We start from the raw sequence: 22801 nt of genomic DNA, 5'->3' as shown, positions 1-22801 counted from the left end.
TCATTAGGTTATGGTAGATATAGGGGGAAGCATGAATGATACTAACATATTAATTTTATGTGAATATAATTAATTATGAAAATACAGAATTTTGTGGATTTATGAAAAAATGACCCCCCAAATATACTCAATATAAAGAGGCAAAATGTTTCTTAGTCCTAACCTTCCTTTCCCAAAAACATCAGGGGGATGTAAAGAACACAGTAATATCAAGGATTGCTTTATCATAATACTATGAGGCAGCAATATTACAATTTGTTTAATGCAAGGCCTAGATTTTCAGCATGACCTACTTTCTGTGACCTTTTGACCTCTCCTGACCCCAGAGGTCATCCAATCAAATTTTTGTTATACATCATTTGAAAGCTGACGTTCTACCAAAAAGAATGAGTGGAACTTAGTTACTGTGAGATGCAGGGTTCAAGAGATACAGGGATTTGCATTTCCCCTACCCCTAGTTTTTTTAGATATTGGGATTTGCCGGCTGAAGTTTAAAAAAATCGTCTCTGGAGAAGTTGCGCAATCCGATCCAACTTGCCAAAGTCACTTTTCTGGTGTCCTACACCCCCACAAACATGATTCAAGTGCTAAAATTTTTACAGCAGGGGTGTCACCTCAAAGTTGGATTTATGGGCCTTGGATCCCAGACTACTTCTAGTTTTGTTTTGATCCTTCTACTGCGGGACCTTCCTTCCCCTTCTGCCTTGCATCCCCCCTTCGAGGCCCCACGTGGTCTCATAAGAAAAAACGATGTATTTTTTGAGTGAGAAAAGTAAAAAAAAAAAAAGGTGTTGATGAAGAAATGAAAGCATGAGCGGGTGCGACGGGCGTAAAGGCTGGCGAGGGGGCGAGAGAAAAAGGCGGGAACGAACGCAGGACGCACGGTCTGGCTTGTGAAGAGATACCTGGCCTGTAAGACCTCTGAGGATTGGAGCGATTCCTCTAAGGGCCAACTGTGGGAGGCACTGTCTGTGTTGAGGATATTGAGGCAGAGGAGAGTCTCAATGGGGCACGTTGATCTGAGTGGGAGCAGAAGCGTTTCCTTCTCCTGACTGTCACCTGAGCCGACTTGAAGCAACGTGTGGCTTTTTGACAGCAAACTCTCCACCTTGTTGGGAAAAAAGGGCACAGAGTCCAGGAACAGCTGGATACGACTGCATAAGGTTGGTACAGAAAGTGATGACACAAGATTTAGAAGCAAACAAGGAGTTTTGACATTCAGCCTTTTTGCATGCAGTGCCAGCTGTGCAGCTATTTGAGGTAAGGGAGGGGATGAAGGTGTAACATACACCAGAAACAAACTTAACCACATGCCACCAGGATTTGGAGGATTGAGACAGATTTGAGAGTTCAGACTTGAGATGAAAAAGATGTTTCTTGGCTCTCCTGAAGGTAGACGCACACTTGTTCTGAGCTTTATGGAGGGAACTGAGATTGCATTCAGTTGGATTTGCCTTCCATGAGGCAAAGGCAAGTGGTTTCAGGCCAACTGCTTTGCAGCAAGCTTCAGTGTAACATGGGTGGGAGAAAGGGTTTTCTGCTCTTGCTTATGGTAGGTTGGCTGTCGGGTAACTCTCATTTCTTGGAAGCATGGCTGTACCGCTGATGCTGTGCCCCGCTATCAGTACACTGGTACTCATTTCGCTGACCTCAGAAGGAAGACAGGCTTAGTGTTAGGATGACCTGGTGTTAATTCAGCAGGAAACAGGGCTTCAACTCCAGACCCAAGGTCCTAAGCCAGCCACCCTAACCACTAAGCCAATACCAGGCTTGGGAAGAAGGATAGGACAACTGAAGATGAGATGGGATAAATCTGTGTATGAGAGAGAACAAATTTTGGTCCTGAGCTGGTTATCTCTTGACGTATATGTAAATATAATGCAAATATTAATGTTGTGGTTCTTTGAAACCTTGTGAGCTTGAATTGCCTTTTTTGTAAACCTTTAAAAGAATTACTTTTGTCAAAAAAACCCACTTACATTGATATAAGGCTCATTGATGACCTCATCAACGAAGCACAAGGATGACAAAGGCATGAGGAGTCGACATAAATGTACTTTAATATGAATTACAAGGACAATAGTAGACAATGGACAAACATGTGAACAACCATATACAGTTTGTATTTTATATTTGAACTGAAAGTATCACTCGTAATGTATAGAGTGGTCCACACATGATATGACTCCCACTTGCTAGAAGATATTTTCAGAGTACGATAGCATTCTCTATGTAGGGATGACGTGGAAAAAGAATTGTTGCCCCCACATGCTACAAATAAAACTAAATTTGAGTATCTTCTCCAAAAAGTTGCTTAGGCTACATATTAGAGGCTACCTGGTCTGTTCAGCTGATTGTCGAGGCAGAGATAACTTTTCAGAACTCCAGACCATGGCAAAAGCAAAAATAAACTAGAACGGGCACTCGGTAGAGCGCATACCTTCGCCGCCACTAATTTTTTCCGGGCACATTTGAAAAACGTCATTTAAAAACGTCCATGACGTCACAACCATCAGTCCAATGGACGTCAAATTTGGTGTTAGACGTCATTGAGGGCAGTCCAACAAAATGGAATGATAAACCCTGAAAAAAAAATCGAAAGTTTAAAATTGACATCATCTTGTGACGTCATTTTGACGCACTTCCAATGACTTCACTACCAATCGCAGACTACCATCCTGAAAGCTCTTATTTAACGTTGGTTTCATGTCAATAGCTCTATTAGATCTGAAGTTATGCCTACAAGTATATTTTGACCTTGAGTGTGACCTTGACCTTGACCATAGAGTTAATTTGCAAAACCTGTTCAAAAATAAGCATATATTTTGGTACTGATCATAATGCCTGGATTTGGGACAATTTCCTTTACAAATTACAGAGATATTTGAATGTAAAATATCAGGACATTTTAGCCACAATTGAAAAACGTTATGTTCAAACGTCAATGACCTCATAACCGTCAGTCCGAACGACGTCAAATTTGGTGTGTGATGTCCTTAAGGTAAGTCCTACAAAACGGTATGATCAAAACTGATGAGGTCGAAAATTGAAAATTTACGTCATCTTGTGACGTAATTTTGACGCACTTCTGATGACGTCACGTCAAATCTGACACCACGTACCCGAAAGGTATTTCGTCATGGAACAATATGGCGTTGGTTGCATGTCGATAGCTATCTTATGAAGGAAGTTATGCTCAAAAGTTTGTTTTTGACCTTTTCATGACCTTGACCTTGACCTTTGACCCGATCGCTCCCAAAATCTAATCAAATCGTCCTTGGATAATCACGAATCATCCCACCAATTTTCATGCAATTCGGTTTAATACTTTCTGAGTTATGCGAATAACAAACAAACACACATATTCACAAATAAATAAATACACAGCGACCAAAACATAACCTTTCACAGAATGCGAAGGTAAAAAGCAAAACAAGTGCAGGTACAAAGTACACCACCCCCATGTCAAAAAATTAAATAACATCCTCCAGCGCACAACATTGCCAGGGTGCCCAGCGATGCCGCCGTGCAGCACTTGGGATGGAGCGGTGTACAATAATTGATTAATTTTGTCAAATAAATAACAATCGTAAAATAATTAATTCCATCATCAATTTGCTAAAAGCATACCTAAACCACCGCTGTTTCATCCGAATGTGTAACTTTTTGAGAATTAAGTAATTAATTGACAAATTAATAATTAATTGATTAAGCAATAAATCAAAAACACCCTTCATAGCCAAATAACTTGGTCACTCTCATGTCTAAATATCAGTTTCTTGGCACAAAAGGTGCCTGAGATATTGCCCAGATGACAAAGAAAATAAATGTCATTAATAAATCGGTAATAATTAAGTAACTAATGAATTAACTGATTAATCAAAAAATAAAAAAATATGGTTTTGCCAAAGCACTTGTTCACTATTGTGCCCAAATTTCAGTTTCCTAGTTCAAAGGATGGCTGAGATATCGCCCAAACAAACAAACAAGAAGGCGTCATGTGGTAGCCTGACAGGTATGACGAAAATCATGCAAATGACATCACCGTCGCCTTGACCATTGACATATATGTAGTCAAAAAACATGGACAGCCTCACTTTTGCCCTTCATAATCCTCTGGTAAAATTTGACGAAGATAGCTGAAAGCGTTCGTGAGTTATCCCACAGACAAACATACATACATTACATGCATGCATACATACGTCCAAACAAATGACGTCACTGTCATCTTGGCCTTTGACATATATAATAAAAAAGACATTGACAGCCTCACTTTTGTCTTTCGGAATCCGTAGGTAAAGTTTGACAAAGATAGCTGAAAGCGTTCGTGAGTTATCACACTCACAGACAAACATACAAATGAGACAGACCGACATATGACGAAAATTTTAAATTGAAAATTTTCGTCATGATGACAAAACAAAGAAGAAAAAGAACAATCAGAGATTGCAGATCCTTGCCAGGACTTGTTTTGTGTGATGTTTGTGTAGTTTTGTGTGGTGTATTTTGTGCGGTGTTTGTGTACTGGTGTGTTACATAATTAATAATAGACATAACTAAATCTGCCACTTTATAACTACTGGCAGTGATGACCAGATACAAAGATGTCCCACTTTGATCGGCCACCTGACCCTGACCCATGACGTTTATTATTATTATTCAATTGAATTCAGAATGGGATTAAAATTAATTCAATTCAAATCAAATGGGAAACCAAATAGGTCATCCTGCATTGGAGTCATCAGAAGGAATCTGAACAAGCAAAAGGAGATGAAGTCATCAGGAGGAACCTGGATAGGATTTGGGTTTCAGCTGCTACTCCTTTACCCTCAAAACCATCCAGGCACAGCCAAGTGATCCTTATTCAAGAAAAAAAAAGAAGAAGAAGAAACTACCAAGATTCAATAAATTAAATAATTCTGGCTGCAAGACCATGTGTCCAATTAGGTTGACATTTAAAACATATTCCCCATCACTACTTGATCATAATTGTGAAGTTTTACGTCGCTTGATGAAACAGTTCAAGAGAAAGAATTTTTTTTAGATTTTCGCTCAATCCAATATGGCTGCCAGACCACGTGACATCAACTATTCGTGAAGACACTGATATCCCCAAGGCTTGGGGAACATTTGTGTGAATTTTCCCCTCGATCTATCCAGCCGTTCTGGAGAACATTTTTATGGGTTTGAGGGTAAATCAAATATGGCTGCTAAACGATGTGACATGACATCATATGTGTGAACATTTTGTTCCTCATGGATAGACGGTAATAAGTGTAAAGATGGATGATATCATCCATTTTTTTCTGTGGACCCCAGATGACCCTCAATTTTTTTATACTGATCAGATGTAGTGTTCTACATATGCAATTATGATGTCATAAAAAAATCACATTCCCCATGAGGATTACTTGCCATGTGCCAAGCTTCAATTTCTTCCTTGGTGCAGTTTAAGAGATACAGGGGTCCAAAGTTTTTTTTGGTTCTTTCCAACACGGCTGCCGCACCACATGACCGATAACGGCATAATTATCATTAAAACATTCTGCATGAGTAAACGCAACGGTGAAAATTTTGTCTCAATCCGACAAGAAGTTGTGGAGAAAAACATTAAAGTTCTGTGCGGACAGACAAATGAAAAATCACTCAGAGTGACAACTTGGTAAAAGGGAACAGCACTTCGTTGAGAACATACCTCTGCCAGGCTGAACAGTTTACATTTTGTATGCCACTGATAGGTCGGATCTGATTCCGGACCTTAACCAAAATCGAATCGGCTTGTTCTTGTCACCCAACCAACTATTCCACCTCGTTTTGTCACAAGTCATCTACAACTTTTAGAGATAACATGCTATATATCGTTTTTGACTTCATCTCTCAACAGTGAAGAATCACCTGAAAAATTCTCGGATCCGGATTCAGATCCTCACCAAAATCGGATCAATTTGTCCTCTTCACACACTCAACCTGACCACAAAGTTTCATCCGAATCCGTTCTCAACTTTTTGAGGTATCATGCAATATAATTTTTAGCCTGATCTCTCAATGGTGAAGAATCACTTAAAAATTAGATAACTCTTGTATCCAGATCTAGATTCGGATCTTCACCAAAAATGAATCACTTCTTCCTGGTGACATTCCCAACCTGTCCACCAAGTTTTGTGTGATTCCGTCCATAACATTTTGAGATATGGTGCTTTGTATCGTTTTTGGCCCTATCTCTCAATGGTGAAGAATCACTTAAATAAACATTTTCAGATCTGGATCTGGATTCGGATCTTCACCAAAATTTTGCACTGCTCTCTTTGGCCGGTTATACACACAGACACACACACACACACACACACACACACACACACACACACACACACACACACACACACACACACACACACACACACACGATTCAAAATGATGCTTGAGAACTGTGGTCAAAAATCGTGTGACAAACAAACAAACAGACAGACAAACAATGAAAACTGAGTACGCCCTTCTGGCAGACATCTTGTTTGTTTGGTACTTGCAAAATCGAAGATTTTAAAAGTATATTGTTTAGTCGATTACGTGATTTTGTCTGTCTGTCTTTCTGTTTGTCACCTACAGGTCGCAATTTTAAACCAATCTTCACAAAACTTGAAGGAATGTGCTTCAGAACTTGCACACGTGCTTGCTCGTTTATTTTGTTTTGTTTAAAAACCCAAATGTTTCCTCTTACCTGGAGGAGTTGCATATTTGGTCAATGAATTCAACCACCAATTATTTTTGAGGTCAAATTTGTTTGACGGATTTTGCAGGTTTCGCGCTCTGCACGACATCTTCTTCTTGTTTGTTTGTTTGTCTGTTTGTTTGTGTGCACGATATCTCAAAAAGTGGATGGATCCGGATGAAATTTTGTGGACAGGTTGGGTGTTTGACAAGGATGAACTGATTAGATTTTAGTAATGAGAATTTTTGGTAATGAGATCCGACTACGAGATTTTCTAAAGTGATTCTTCATCATTGATAGATTGGGCCAAAATGATATATATCACGACAGCTCAAAAAAGTTGTTGACGGATTCAGATGAAACCTGGTGGACATGTTGGGTGTGTGACAAGGAAAAATTGATTCAATTATGTTAAAGATTGGAGTCCGGATCTGGATACGAGAATTATTTAATACTTAAGATGATTCTTCACCATTGATAGGCCCAAAAACGATATTGCATTATATCTCAAAAAGTTGTGGACAAGTTGTGAACAAACTATGTGGAAGAGTTGGTGAGGTAACAATATAGTACTGTATAGCATGATATTTCAAAAATGTAATGGGCCCGATATGTTCTCATGGATCAGGCATTGCGTGACGGAGGTAGGCACTCCACCGAGTGCCCTTCCAGTTTTTTCAGTGATTCTTCACCATTGAGAGATTAACTGATATATAGCACAATATCTCAAAAACTTGCGTACGGATTCGGACGAAACTTAGTAGACAGGTTGTGTGTGACAAGGACCAATTGCTTCGATTTTGGTGAAGATCTGAGTCCAGATCTGGACACGAGAATTATTTCATTTTCAAAGCATTTCTTCTCCATTGAGGGATAGGGCAAAAACGATATACAGTATGATATTTCAAAACTTTATTGGGCCCGATATGTTCATTGTGATTGTGCATTGTGCATTGTGATTGTTCATTGTTCAGGCATTGTGTCGCAGAGGTATGCGCTCTACCAAGTGCCCTTCCAGTCAAAAATGTTTTTATTAGTTGTATTATTATTGGCGACAGCAGGGATTACAGGACATATGGACCAGCCTGAAGCGTTCATACTATTTTAGCAAGTTCACCAAACCATGTACACCTAGCCCTTCAATGTTGAATATGCAAATATGACCCATTGACACTCCAAATCCCAGGCCACACCCCTAAGATTTTTTTTTTCTATACAATGTCGAGGCTCGTACAAGAGCTAACTAACACACAGCATGTATAACAAAGAGAGCATGAGGCAAGAGGGGTGGGAGAGGGCAACACAAAATAGAGGGGAGTAGAGACAATAGATCTGTGGAAGTGAGAGGGATGGGGCAGGGAACATGGGGTGTACAAGATGGACACTACAGGGACTTTCAGGAAGGAAAGCAGGTAATTTGAAGGGGGTGGATTTGAGGTGGATTAACGGGGGTAGAAAAGATCATAGACCTGAAGGGAGTGGGATTAAAGAGTGTGGGAGTTTGTTCCAGAGGTGGGGAAAAAAAAGGAACGAAAGAGTGAAGGTGAGCAGTGATTCTTGATTTTGGTAAGTTTCACCAGAAGGAGGATGCTGGCAGACCTTTAGCACCTTACAGAAATATGGGGGGACGGATCACAAACAAAGTCGGGGAGGGGAGAGTGGGGGGTGAGGCCAGAGAGGAGACGGTAGAAGACAGAAAGACCACCAACCTGCTTGCGGTGAGAGAGTGTGAGGCCCAATGACTCGGCTTCGTCGCAGGAGATACCAATGATCCTAAATGCCTTGGTTTCCACAGCGTGAAAACTGGAAAGGTGTGAGCCAGGAGCACCAGCCCAGAGGGGAGAGCGGTACTCCATCAGGCTGCAGATGAAAGCTTTGTATGTGGCCAGGAGCTCAGGCGTGCCAAGGAAGGACGTTGCACGATGGAGGATGCCTAAGCGGCGACTGGCTTTGGAGGCCAGCTTGGAAATGTGGCTCTCCCAGGAAAGATCCTGGCAGATAGTGAGACCTAAAAGCTTTAGTGAAAGGACTTCTTCAAGAGGATTGTTGAGAAAGTAGATGGGGGTAGGGGGGGGTTCCAGACGGTGGTTTCAGAGAGGCAAAGTCAGAGTGTGAGATTTATCAGGAATGAAAGACATGTTCCACGTGTTGGACCAGCTTGTGATTTTATCCAGATCTGCACAGAGTAAAGCGGCTGCTGCTTGCCGATCTGAGGGATGACAGATGGTACGGCAGAACGTGGATTCATTAGCAAAGAGAGAAGGAGGATTTCCAGAGAGTCAGAGAGATCATTGATGAAAACCAGAAAAAGCACAGGGTCCAGAACACTGCCTTGAGGAACTCCAGCCTGGACAGGAAGAGTTCTCAGAAAAAAGAAAGGACATAAGATTAAAATATGCCTGGTGTTGGCTTAATGGTTTGGGTGGTGGGCTTGGGATCCTGAGTTTAAATCCCGCTCAGCTGTTAAATTCACACCAGTTGGGTTTGACTTGGCCTGTCATCCTTCCAAGGTCAGCAAAATGAGTGCCAGCTTGCTGGTATCCTGTGTCAGAGTGGCGACCCGTCCAGCATTGTACCTAATAGCCAAGGAGACTGCTTTGGCAGCACCAACGCTCTGCACAGAGTATGGTCCCGATGGATGGATGAGTTTAAAAAAGCAACAGCAGTGGTTTAAAAATGATTCAGAAAGGAGTGGAAATAAATGGAAGTCTCCAGATTTGGTGGAATTGTTCAGTGAAAGCTGAACTCACCACACCTGGATTATGTTGATAAAATGTGGATAATCTTATTAGAGGAGAGAGAACCATGCAGGTGTAGTTGTACATTTAGCCAGTGTTAAAACATTTTGTAAAAACCCACATTTCATTACCACAGGCAAACTTGCAATCTGTAGGGATAATTATCGGGAAGTGATGAAAATACCTCTGACACATCCAGTAAGTCTGGGTGTGCTAGTAAAGTTAGCTCTTCAAATACTCCAGAACAACTGTCTCCTTTTACTTCAATACACTCATTGTTTTGCTTTTTTTTTTTTAATGTTCAACCTTTATTTCCCCTATTAGATGGGTTCATTAAAGTTGCTGATTTTCCGGTGACTCTCACATGGAGACCCATAATGAGGCGACCCTCACAGATGGTTGACTACACTCGATGACGGCACAGAGAGGGGACAGTAATAACAACTATGGATGCGTCCGCTCCAGGTCTAGGAGGACGGGGGTTCGAAACCTGGCCAAGTCAAACGAAAGATTTTTAAAATGGCACGTGCTACATCCTTGCTTTACACTACTCAGCATTTAGAAAGGAGAGACCATTGACAAAAGCCATAGGTTGGCAACCAGAGCACAGGCTTGATGTGCCCTAGTAACTTCCTCACACGATCCCTTGACGAGACCCTCTCACAACCAACTCAGCACAGATGCACACAATCACCCATCCATACTCAAGCTACTTACAAGTCCGGCCGATAGCCCGGTACTCTTCTTTTTTTTATATACCATGTCGAGGCTCATGTAAGAGCCAACACACAGCACATATAACAAGGCAAGAGACAAGAGAGGGAGGGAGAGGGAAGCACAAAATAGTGGGCAACAGAGACAATAGGAGATCAGTGGAAGGGAGATGGGTGGGGCGGGGTACACGGGGTAAACAAGATGTTACTACAGGGACTTTCAGAAAGGAAAACAGGGAATTTGAAGGATGTGGGTTTGGGGTGGATTCATGGGGGGTCGAAAAGATCAACATTTTGGATGGGGGAAGACATGAGATGGTAGTGAACAGCTATTTTGAAAACCTGGAGGGAGTAGTGGGATTGAAGAGAGTGTGGAAGTTTGTTCCAGAAGTGGGGAAAAAGACGAATGAAAGAGTGATGGTGAGCAGTGATTCTTGATTTGGGCAGTTTCACCAGAAGGCGTTTTTTTTTCGTGGACCTTGAGCGCCCTGCAGAATTATAGGGGGGACAGATCACAGACAGAGCAGGGGAGGGCAATGCCGAAGAAGACGCTGTAGAAGACAGAAAGACCACCAACCTGCCTGCGGTGAGAGAGTGAGAGACTCAAAGACTCAGCTTCATCGTGGGAGATACCAATGATCCTAAAAGCTCCGGTTTCCACAGCATGAAGTCGAGCTTGGTGTGAGGCAGGAGCACAACCCCAGAGGGGTGAGCAGTATTCCATCAGACTGTGGATGAAAGCATTGTCAGTGTTTAGAAGCTCAGGTGTGCCAAAGAAGGACTTTGCATGACGTAGGATGCCAAGTCAGTGAGAAAAAGACACAGTCCAGGAACAGCTGGGCGCGACTGCATAACGTGGGTACAGAAAGCGATGGATGTGTGACACAAGATTTAGAAGCAAACACAGAGTTTATACATTCATCCTTTTCACGTGCAGCGTCAGCTGTGCGGCCATTTGAGGTAAGGGCAGGGATGGAGAGGGGGTGAACATCCACCAGAAACAGACTTAACTAGACGTCACCAGGATTTGAAGGAGGGACACAAATTTGAGAGTTCAGACTTGAGATTAGAAAGATGTTTTCTGGCTCTCCTGAAGGTCGACACACACTTTGTGAAACACTGAACACTTGTGTTAATGCATACGCCATGAATGTAAAAGCCAATCCATTCAAGTTTTTATGCTGCAGGTATGCATGGTATGTGATGGTACCTGTCTGAAGTGCGCGAGGAATGAATGGTGCCCGACGAGAGAGGAAGGAAGCGTCGTTGTGCATAGTAAGGAAACTGGCCAAACGGTTCAATCGATTAACTTTTTCTGATTAAATTCATTTTTATTTTTTAAACAAAGTGTGATGTTTAGCACATGATCTGTTCGTTTGTATTTTTCCTTTTGTTCAGTCGTATTTTGGATTTGCGGGTTTATAGGTCCTGCTCGTGGGTCCGTGAGTTTGACTCGGTTTGTGGCCTAAACCCGCAAGTCGCAGCTAGTTGAGAGCTGGGCACGATGTATTAGACATCCGGTACCAATCATGATCTTGGTGATGACAACATAATACTGATTTAATTGATGGCCAGGCCCAGCTAATCCAGACCCATTAACGGATCAGACAATCCACCTACCAAGTAGAGCAAGCATGACCGAGAACAGGTTATCTGTGTTGGCCTTAATACACGTTCACTATGACTTTGACGTTGATGGGGAAGGTGTTGTGGATCAGTTTGGCAGGAAGCACCCTCCAAGGCTGGGACTCTAGAACGCTGTTGAAAGATTAAGTGAACAGTAGGTTCCTGCCTCGATGTATTTTAAAAATTTGATCAGATCCTCTCATTATAGGGGGGCAACTTAGCTAAATATAGCATAACAATTGTGCATTTTGTGAGGAAAGCACCAAATTTGGCACAGGAGTAGCCTAACATATTATGAACAGATTTGGATATTGGGCCATCTCAAATTCAGCCGCTGATGGCTGTGGCAGCCATTTTCCACTGCCATCAAAAATTTTGAGATGGCCCAATATCCAAATCTGTTCATAATATGATAGGCTACTCATGTGTCAAATTTGGTGCTTTCCTCACAAAATGCACAATTGTTATGCTAAGTTGCCCCACTATTATGCTGTATGTAATTGTTTACCTCTGAGAATGTAATTGAAAAATCATGTTTTTGATCATCCAATTCACGTCCAATACATTGTTTCTCATCATTTATTTTACCCTGTCACGAATATTGACCACAATCACAACTTCAAGGAGAGCCCTTAATGATGAACTTACTTGTAATGTTATAAAATGAAAAGTACATGCGTGCAAATCTGTGTATTCATGTGATGCTCCTGTTTCTAATGAGTTACTTGGTGAATTGAAGTTAAACTTGAAGTTTGATCGGTATTCGAAGACTTCAATAAATAATAGTATTTTATATGCTGCCATGTTGATGCCATACCAACATATTGTTACGGATTTGGAAACCTTGTGCACGCAGACAGCCACACTCCCCGTAGTTCAGTTATTTCGATAAGTATGTGTTTATAGTTAGAATCCCTCCTTCTGTCTAATGGGAATTTCGTGTGTGCACAACGAGTTATTTTTTTAGTTAGGTTTTTACAACAACTACAACAACAACTACTCCCACATCCACTACAACAACGCTACCGTCCCACACTCGACCCGGTCGCCATTGCCCACGTGTTTTTGGCTGAGGGTGTGGGCGGAGCCTCCGTCGCTTCGGATCGAGGCTCCGCCCCACGGAAGGGCATGGACCGTTTCCTCCAGACAATGAGCAGAGGGCGAGCATGACACGCATGCCCCAGCCAATCGGGAGGTGGCCACGAGTCATCCGACAACCCCTCGTCCAATCAGGAGGCGAGTGGCGAGGAGAAGAGACCCCTCCCACCTCAGAAGAGGAGAGTGGTTGTGAGGACCAGGGTTCGGCAGAGAGGAGATCGTGGCGATTGCCGAGCGGTCTGTCGTCATGGCTGAGTGGTTGTCGACGAGGGCTCTCCAGATGGTCGTGGTCATGGTTGGAGTGGTCTGTGGTCCTTTGGAGGGCAAGTCTGGTGACTGAGTAGCCAGGGCCGTGGACTTCGAGTCATGGGTTCAAGTCCCACCATGGTGGTTCGGGTCGGTGTGACCGCACGAGGCGGGACAGGTACCCTGGCCCTGCTCTACCGACTAAAGACCCATGGGTCCATTTCGTGTGTGTGTGTGTGTGTGTGTGTGTGTGTGTGTGTGTGTGTGTGTGTGTGTGTGTGTGTGTGTGTGTGTGTGTGCGCACGCGCATGTCCGTGGGCCCTGTCTTTAAGTAGGATTGTTAAGTGCTTTTGCTCATTGTACATTGCCTGCCTTTTATTCGTGATAACTTTGCTCTGTGTCTCACCTCCCCGATTATTGTTATAAATAACCCCCAGTTAAATCATCCAGCTCGTTTTCTGTGCTTTCCTCCGTTGGCCTAGCAAGGTGTGTATTGAGAATTAGTAAGGCCGTTCATGCCGTAAATTGTTCATTTGGTCCAGTGCGGCTTTGGTAACTTCCGCTCGGTTACGCCGGAGGGTGTGGTCGAGGGTGTGGTTTTCCCCGATAGTTGGACGACGTGGGTATTTAGGTATATTGAAATTTGGCAATTAACCCTACGCCATGCCGTCAAAATATTGGCGACCACGGTCCGCTAAGGGACCCGTGACCTTTCGGAGTTGTCCAAGAGTCACGACCTAAATTCCGGGTGTTCGGTGGGAGACGACTCCACTGCTCCACCGAGTGGTCGTTTATCGCCACCAAACCCTGGCCCACAACAATATGGCCTGAAAACACCCCAAAATGATGGCCCATTGAGCTCTGTATTTTCGACACTTTCAATTTCTGCGGTAATGCCATGCGGCGTACATTCCATCCCACAACGGGCATGATGGTGTTCTCAGATTTTTTTAAGCTACGCAACCCCCCTCCCCAAACAAAAATCCTGTGTACGGGCCTGCATATGATGATGGTTCTTACCATTCCCAATCACCTTACATTTCATTGTATAAACTACATCTGGCAATCCTTTGCCAAATATGTTGAAGTATCTGGACCTTCCTGAATGCGATCACCCCCCCCCCCCCACTCTCTGTTACCTATCTAAACTACCTTTTCTCTCAGCTCATTGTATTCTGTAAGTTTGGAAACCAAACTCTGAACACCACCATCCAAATCATTGATGTAAATTATGAATAACTCGCTGAATGCACCCGGCGTTGCCCGGGTTCTTTTTGAATGAATTCAATATTCTGTACATAGGTCTGATGCGAGCCCAATGTCAGTCCCCTATTTGGCCACGGCAGTCATAGCCTAAGGGGATTGGTGAGGGCGAAACACCTCCCGCCCCCCCCTCCCGGCCGAGGGGCCTCGCCTACTTAGCCTATAACCTTCCTGGGCCCATCCAGACATTTTTTGTTTCAGAGGTTTCCTCCTATCTTTCACCATTCAGGAGATTAGCGCATGCAGACAAACAAACAAACAAACAAATGAACAAACAAACAATCAAAAACTTCAAATATTATATATTAGATAATGGTCCCTAAACCGATCCCTAAGGTACTCCATTCCAACCTCTCAGTCCAACATCCTCCCACTCACAACCACTCTTTGCTTCCTATCACGAATCCACTTTCCAATCCAGTTAGCTCCCCAACCAGCCACTCCACAAGCCTCCCCTCACCTTGGCTACAAACTCCTATGTGGTACCTCACCAAATGTCTTCTGGAAGTCAAAATCCTGCACTCTTCTCTCCTATAATTATTTGTCCCAAAATTCTGAAATACAATTGTGTTCCATGTCTTTTGGCTCCAATCCCAGAAGAACTCGACGCCTTGATATGATTGCATACATGTGACGCATGAAAGAAATGCATCCAGCAATTTTCCAGGACACGCGGACACATGGACAAGAACCAAAAATATAATCTCCGAAACTGTCTGACCCCGGTTGGGAACTAAAGACGAACTCCCTAAGGAGCATTCCTTTAAACCAGCATTCCATGACAAACCATAATCAGATTGGGAAATCACTCATTGGTAATCCCTGGAATCTGGTCTATAACTTCCTGCAGCAGCGTCATAAGGTCGTACGAATGTTCACCTTCCAAAATGAGATCGGATTGTGCATTGTAATCAGATTAGTGAAGAAATAAATGAGTGAACGGGTAAATGAGAACTGTGATCTCCAACCAAAACGTCCCACCTCGAGCCCCTCCTAGTTTTCCACGAGTATAAATACCGGTGCTCGAGGTGGACGTGGTGCTTGAGGAGGGACAGTCTGGTGTTTGGACATCGGATCTGGTGCAGTTCTGAGCACCCTTTGAGTTCAAGGTAATGACGTTTGCACTTCTTAACCCACTGTGTACACCTGGTTTATTTTTTTCCATCATGAGGATGTATTAATGTAAATGTTCCGAAGAACTTTGATACTTTTGACTCTTTGGTAGTTTTGTTATTGAATGTTCCAGGTTGGCAGGATGGCTCAGAGTTACCCACACCGTCTATCCTCGGTTCGACTGTCGACCCAGCTATGAAACTGTTTCACAGGCAGGATGATTCAGCAATGCACGTGCCGTCCTGTCTGTCAGCACCATGAAGAAATTACAAATTCCTGCCCTAACTACTTAGTCGAATGTCAGGCCTGGCCAACTGGTTCATGAAAGATTTGGTTCAAAGCTCCCCCCCCCCCCAGCCAATCCCACAAGAATGTTGGAATCATTGTGGCCGTTAAAGAAAAAGAAGCTAGTGAATTTCTACATCATGGCTCCCATAGCTTCGCTTTTACCTCCGCCACTGAAGGTGAAGGAGGTTATGTTTTGACCCCTTCCTCTCTGTTTGTCGGTCTGTTTGGCTGTATACAGGATATCTCAAAAAGTTGTGGACAGCTTCGGTGTGTGACAAGGACGAACTGATAAGGTTTTGGTGAAGATCCGGATCTGGATCCAACTACTCAAATTTTTAAAGTGATTCTTCACCATTGAGAGATCGGGCTAAACCGATATATCGCACGATATCTGAAAAAGTTGTGGATGGATTCGGACGAAACTTGGTGGACATGTTGGGTGTGTGACAAGAAATAATAACTATGCCATTATAATGACAGTGCCTCTCCAGTTCACTTTCATGTAAAAAATAAACACGTTTTATTCTTCTCCAGAGGTCGAGGCTCATGGAAGAGCTGCATTGCCACAGGTGCAGATAAACAGGTGGAAAAAAGGACAATCGAACAACTGCTCGCACATTGGTGTGAAGGTGAAATGGTACGCACGCATATCGGTAGACAGTTTAAAGAGAGAAATAATCTAAAGATATCCAGACTGGAGAGCAAAACATTCCCTGGGATTTAGAGGGAACACCATCAAGTATTTCCTGAAATCCAAGTCTAATCATTGCTTGATAATAAATATTTTATATTTGAAGGAATATCCGAGGAAAACCAGCCAACACATCGATTATTATTATTATTATTATTATTATTAATCACATGCTTAATGGAAAAAAATAATGGGGGATATTGTAATCGGCTCCGTCTGCTTGTCCGTCCATCATGCAATCTCCTCCTGGAGGGTTGAGCAGAAATTCACCAAACTTGGTAGTTATTGGTAAGAAGGTGCAAGAGCAGGCATTCTCCCTCTCCTCTTCTCTTCTCTTCTCTTCTCTTCTCTTCTCTTCTCTTCTCTTCTCTTCTCTTCTCTTCTCTTCTCTTCTCTTCTCTTCTCTTCTCTTCTCTTCTCTTCTCTTCTCTTCTCTTCTCTCTCTCTCTCTCTCTCTCTCTCTCTCTCTCTCTCTCTCTCTCTCTCTCTCTCTCTCCTTGGGGGCGGTGACAAAAGTTCGAAACACCGAAAAATGCAATTACAAGCACATTTTAAAGTATTAATAAATTAAACTTTGTGTATATGCAATCTACATTGGGAGAAACTTTAAATATACAACTGTTTTTTGGATTTGACCCCCGGTTCAGGCCCCATGGGGTGGAGACTTCAGGTCACAGGGGTCAAAATGAGAAAAAACAATTTAACTAAAAATTCCACATTGGGTCATTCCTGGTGGAACTTTTTGCCATCTTTAAACTTTGCTTTAGGTGGGAAGCATGGGGATTTGTGATGGCACGACATCGGTTTCGCTCTAGTTATTACTTGATTTAAGCTATTTGCAAAATTTATTCATGAAGTGGCAGAGTATTCCTATGGGTGAGTGGAGTTTGTGCATTACTTGCTGTAAAAAGTATAGTCTGTATATTGCAAGAAAGCTCCACACATGTTTGTGTTGTGCGTGTCTAGCAGGTCAAAGGGGTGTAAAGGTCAATGGGATCTAAAGGGTCTAAAGGTCAGCAACATCTCCCACATTCAATAGTAGTTGGGGATAAGGATGTAATGAGTCTGAATTGTTGAACTAAAAAGCATCAAAGGACTCTAAAGGGAATAAAAGGGACATAACATGCTATTTATTCAATGTTTTGGTATTTGATGTCCTATGGTATTGGCAGTGAAATATCACGTAATCCGGTTGCTCGTGAGACCTCTTCTAATTTTGGAAATGATTATAATTTGGCTCATGCATACATAATAATTTTCAAAATTGTCTCCCTCCTCCAAAACCTGGTGGCACCTTGTTAAGTCTGTCTATGGTATTTGCTTCCCTTCCATCCCTTCCCTCTCTTCAAATGGTACCACAGCTGAATCCACTCTGTATGCTTCTAAATTTTGTATCCCCAACCCCTTCTTCTCTGTACCCACCCTTCCCAGTCATACCCAACTGCTCCCAAAATCTGTCTATTTTGCACCTGAGAAGGTAGAGAAGATTATTTGAACACTGAACTCTGACTCTACTCCTGGAACGTATGGCATCAGCTCAAGTGTCCTGAAAACCTGCTCTGCTGCACTTACACTTCCTCTTTCTGACCTTTTCACCTCTCATTTGCATGGGGGTCATCTTCCATTTTCTTGAAAATCCACCAACATCACTGCATTACATAAACAAGGTACAAAAACTGATCCCCTTAACTACAGACCGATCATCTTACTTCCAATCAGAAAGGTCATGGAATCCATCATCACAGTTGATATGAAATACTGCTTTTTCTCCAACAACCTCATCTCAGATCACCAATTTCGTTTCAGAGCAGGTCACTCCACCTTGGACATGCTGCTTCTTTTCACCTAACAATGGATGGAAGTTCTCAATGTTAAACATGAGATCAGGGGTGTCTTTCTCGACACATATTGTGCTTTTGATACAGTCTGGGATTCCACCTTGCTCTCCAAACTCTCTGCCTTGCCTGTAGCATCCAAGGCCAACTCCACACATGGGTTACTGACTTCCTCTAGTCTCATAGTCAACGTGTGGCTCTCAATGGAATCCTTCCATCTCCTCGCCCTGTGAAGGCTGGAGTTCCCCAAGGCAGAATTCTGGGCACAGTCCTTTTCCTGATCTTTTTGAATGATCTCTTTGACTCTGGAAAATCCCCTTTATCTATTTGCTGATGACTCCACTCTCGACCATGACATCCCTCATCCTCCAGACAGGCAGGCTGTAACTTATTCCCTCTCAAGACTTTGAAAAATATCACAAGCCAGTTAAACACTTGGAATATGTCTTTCAATCCTGACAAACCTCACACTCTCACTATTGCTCTCCAAAAGGACCATTTGGTAAACCTTCCTATCTACTTTTTTTTAACAATCCCCTTCAGGATGTTCAGTCATTCAAACTTCTGCATCTCACTATCAGCCATGATCTTTCATGGGCAAGCCACATTTCCACGTTGGCCATCAAAGCCAGCCACCGACTGGGCATCCTCTGTCATACAAAGTCCTTCCTTGACAAACCTGAACTCCTATCCACCGACAAGGCTTTCATCCACAGTTTGATGGAGTACTGCTCTCCCTCTGGGCTGGCTACCATGCCTCACATCTTGCTCAGCTTGATGCAATGTAAACGAAGGCCGTCAAGATTATTGGAATTTCCCGTGATGAAGCTGAGTCTTTGGGCCGATCACTTCACCAACGCAGAAAGGTTGGTGGTCTCTCTGCCTTCTACTGCCTCCTTTCTGGTCTTCCACCCTCTGCTCTTTCCATGCTTTGTCCCCCTCCCCCCAGATTTATGCAGTACACACATGCTCGACCATGAACCTCCTTCTGGTGAAACTACCGAAATCCATGATCAATGCTCACCTCCACTCATTTGCTCCTCTCTTTTGTTTTTTTCCTGCCTGTGGAATCAACTTCCACATCTTCTTCATTCTCATCCTTCCCTCCATGTCTTCAAGACAGCTGTTCACCATCATCTCAGGTAATCTCAAACCCAAAACCATGATATTTCTACTCTCATTAACTCCCACCCCAATCCTCCTTCTTCCAAATTTCCAGTTTTCCCTCCTAAGAGTTTCCTTCTGTATCCATCTTGTCCAACCCTTACATCTTCTCTTGCCCCCCATTTCTCCCCACACCCATTGTTTGTCCTCCTCCCTCTGTCTTGGCCTTCAGCCCTGCTGTTGGTGTTTCCCCCTCTTTCTGCTGTTCCTTTTGTCCTGTTGCATCCTGATCCATTCAGTGTAGACTTACTAGCTCCTACATGAGCCTCAACTATGTTTCCAAAAAAAACACATATATATGTATATATATATATATATATATGTATATATGTATATATATATATATATATGTATGTATATATATATGTATATATATATATATATTTATATGTATATATATATATATATATGTATATATATATATATATATATATATGTATATATATATATATATATATATATATATATATATATATATATATATATATATATATATATATATATATATATTAGCAGTCGGAACTGCTGTTAAGTTCAATTCTGGAGCTTAAATTTTGTGATTCAGGTCAGTTTAAGAGATTAGAGAGATTATGGCATGTGCGGAAATGAAATAAAGCCACCAACGCTGCTGTCTCCAGGCATTTAAAAGCATTGCAGTGTATCCAGCGATTCGTAGGTATGATGATCAGGAATTTGATGATATGAGTGAGGAAAGTTAAAAAAAAAAAAAAAAAAAACACTACCATCAAGAAATTGTTGTCGCCTGTTCCAAGTCAAGGCATGTTTGAATAGGCCGAACAGAATGGCGAATTAAGACCCCAGCAAGCTGACAGGGCTGACCAAGGATGACGTCATGATAAAGGACAATTAAATAAGGCTGTTAATTATCTTCAAAAGGGGTGTTTAAATTAACCGAAAACATACAATTTTCATTCTCGCACTCCCTCAGAGTTTCCTTAGTATGCAGGCAAAATTTCAGGCTAATAGGTTTCATGGTTATGGAGAAGAGCGCGCACGCGCGCGCACACACACACGCACACACGCACACACGCACACACGCACACACACACACACACACACACACACACACACACACACACACACACTTTGAGACCTTGCACTGGAGCATTTTAAACCCAAGCTATCTTCCTGGTAAAGGTCTGTCTGCATGCATACATACTCGTACATGCAGCGACCTTTTCATCCTACCGGTGGCTCACTCCAAATCTGATTCATACATTCTACATTTCCCTTAAACACAGGGGGAAGGTTGGGTGAGTAGGGGGAGGGGTGTAATAGAGAGTGAGATAGAGGGGTGGAGAGAGGGAGAGAGGAAGGGAAGAGGAAAGGGGGGAGGGGGGAATAGGGTTGAGAGAGGCAGAGGGATGAGTTGAGGACAGAGGTGAGGGAGGGATAGGGGTGAAGAATTTCGGGAGATGCGACGCCCAGTTTATCGTCTATACGAGTGACGGAACACACATTGATGAATCATCCTGCCTGTGAAACACCAGGATGACAGTTTATAGCTTGGTCGAGATTCAAATCCAGCTCCACACAGCGAGCATGCGTAGCTCTCGGCTTTCCTGCCGCGATGTGGCGATTCATTAATTCATGACTGAAAACATTTTTTACTCATTTTGATCATATTATTTATTTTGCCTTCCTACCTCTGGTATAGAACTGCAGTATCACCATTGAAACTTGAAGGTGTGCCAAGGGGCCTTCACCAAGCAATCCCACAAAACGGTTGAAGAAACTTTAAAAAACAAAACGTTTAATTTTTATTTGTATTTATCAATGCCGAAGTGACGGGTCGTATATGGAAGAACGAACAAATAAGGGAAACATCGTGGAAAATAAAATTTCACATTTTCAGCAACCCAACTACTGCCTGTTGCACCGCAGAACAGCACGTGGCCAGCGCACGTGAGTGGCCCCTGAACTTTGTTCAAGTCGATTGATGCAGTATTCAGTGACAGTGCGAATATTGTCGAGCACTCACCAAGTGGCTCAGCAATTCAACAAAATGATAGATGCATGTTCTCAATGTAAAGGTGTATCATGTGGCACCACCTCCAGGTGGGGGAGGGTATTACAAATCTCCACCATTTACAGTGCAGTATTCCTGTCCTCATGTTTTCCAGTATGCCTGGTATTGGCTTAATGGTTAGATGGTGGGCTTGGGATCCCAGGATCCTGAATTCAAATCTCACTTGGATGTTGAATTGATACCAGGTGGGTTGACTCTGCCTGTCTTCCTTCTGAGGTTGGCAAAATGAGTAGGGGGAGGGGTGGAAGTTGGGACAGGATACCAGCTTGCTCGTATCCTGTGTCGGAGTGGTGACCCATCCAGGATTTTTGCCCAATAGCCAAGGAGACTGCTTCGGCACCACCAATGCTCTGCACAGGGTATAGTCCCAATGGATGGTTCAGGGTGTGGGAAGTATGTAAATGTGTTTTGCATATGTGTTTAGTTGGAGTCTCACCATCCATGAACTATTAGGTGGATCACACTATCTTATCCTTCTTTTTGTATCCAGCACATGGCTGTGAGTCTCATCATTTCCTGGGGTGCAGATGTGCCACAGATGCAGTGTCCCCAGTGGGTTGGACTTCGAGTAAGAATTTATAATTTATTCAGGGTCCCAGTGATGACTCGCCTCCTCTTTGCAAAAAAGAACACCGTGGGATCTTTAACATCCACAAACTTAAGCTCCAGATGGAATATCCAGCTCAACATCCATCTGAAGGATGACTCACCCATTGTTGAATCAACCTGCCTGCAAAACACCATGATGACAGTTTATAGCTTAGTCTGGATTCAAACCCAGGCTGAACAGCTTGGAGGCGAGTGTGCATACCTTTAGGATATCTTGGCAACCCCGCCAATGCAGTGTCCCACCGCTGACCTTTCAACACGTAGCATGTTTAGTCGGATCCTATTCTGCTATTTGGGCCAGATGCATGCATTTAGATTCTATATGGCTAATTATGTTCCCCTAAACGTCGACATCAGCACAGTGGGATGAAACGACTGCTCTTTTACCAAAGGTACCTAATTTTCCTGGAAAATATTCTGTAGGCTTAAGACCTTTCCAGGAGTCTTCTAAAGTAGCCTTTAAATGTTAAAAGCATTTATACTCATGGTTGCATTTTGTTTCGACTACCCCATTGCGTTTTAGCAACCCACAGCAAGTATGGTTTGTCTTCCCATGAATGATTAAACTTCAAAGCTAAATGAATGCGATTGACAAATAACATTTGTTGGCATTGGGTTAGTGTACATGCAGCTGATAACATAGTTTTTCCACTGGGTCTGC

General features: G+C 42.8%; 1 protein-coding gene across 2 annotated transcripts in view; it reads left to right on the top strand.

Moving 5' to 3' along the window:
* LOC147026377 (CD109 antigen-like) overlaps window positions 1–22801 on the top strand; it is a 129361-nt gene that overhangs the window by 6137 nt on the left and 100423 nt on the right. Inside the window, exon 1 of one of the 2 annotated variants that reach the window (XM_085881761.1) lies at window positions 15373–15499. The exons of the other annotated variant lie outside the window; for it this stretch is intronic. The gene's annotated coding sequence lies outside the window, so the exon portion shown is untranslated. Of the gene's footprint in view, window positions 1–15372; window positions 15500–22801 lie in introns of those variants that run through there. 2 annotated transcript variants of the gene reach the window in all.

This window comes from Eptatretus burgeri, chromosome 5 (assembly GCF_056783735.1).
Source record: "Eptatretus burgeri isolate ZD-2024b chromosome 5, Ebu_testis_v1, whole genome shotgun sequence".
NCBI lineage: Eukaryota > Metazoa > Chordata > Myxini > Myxiniformes > Myxinidae > Eptatretus > Eptatretus burgeri.
The sequence above is the reverse complement of the archived record's forward strand: the minus strand, read 5'-3'. Positions and strand labels throughout refer to the sequence as shown.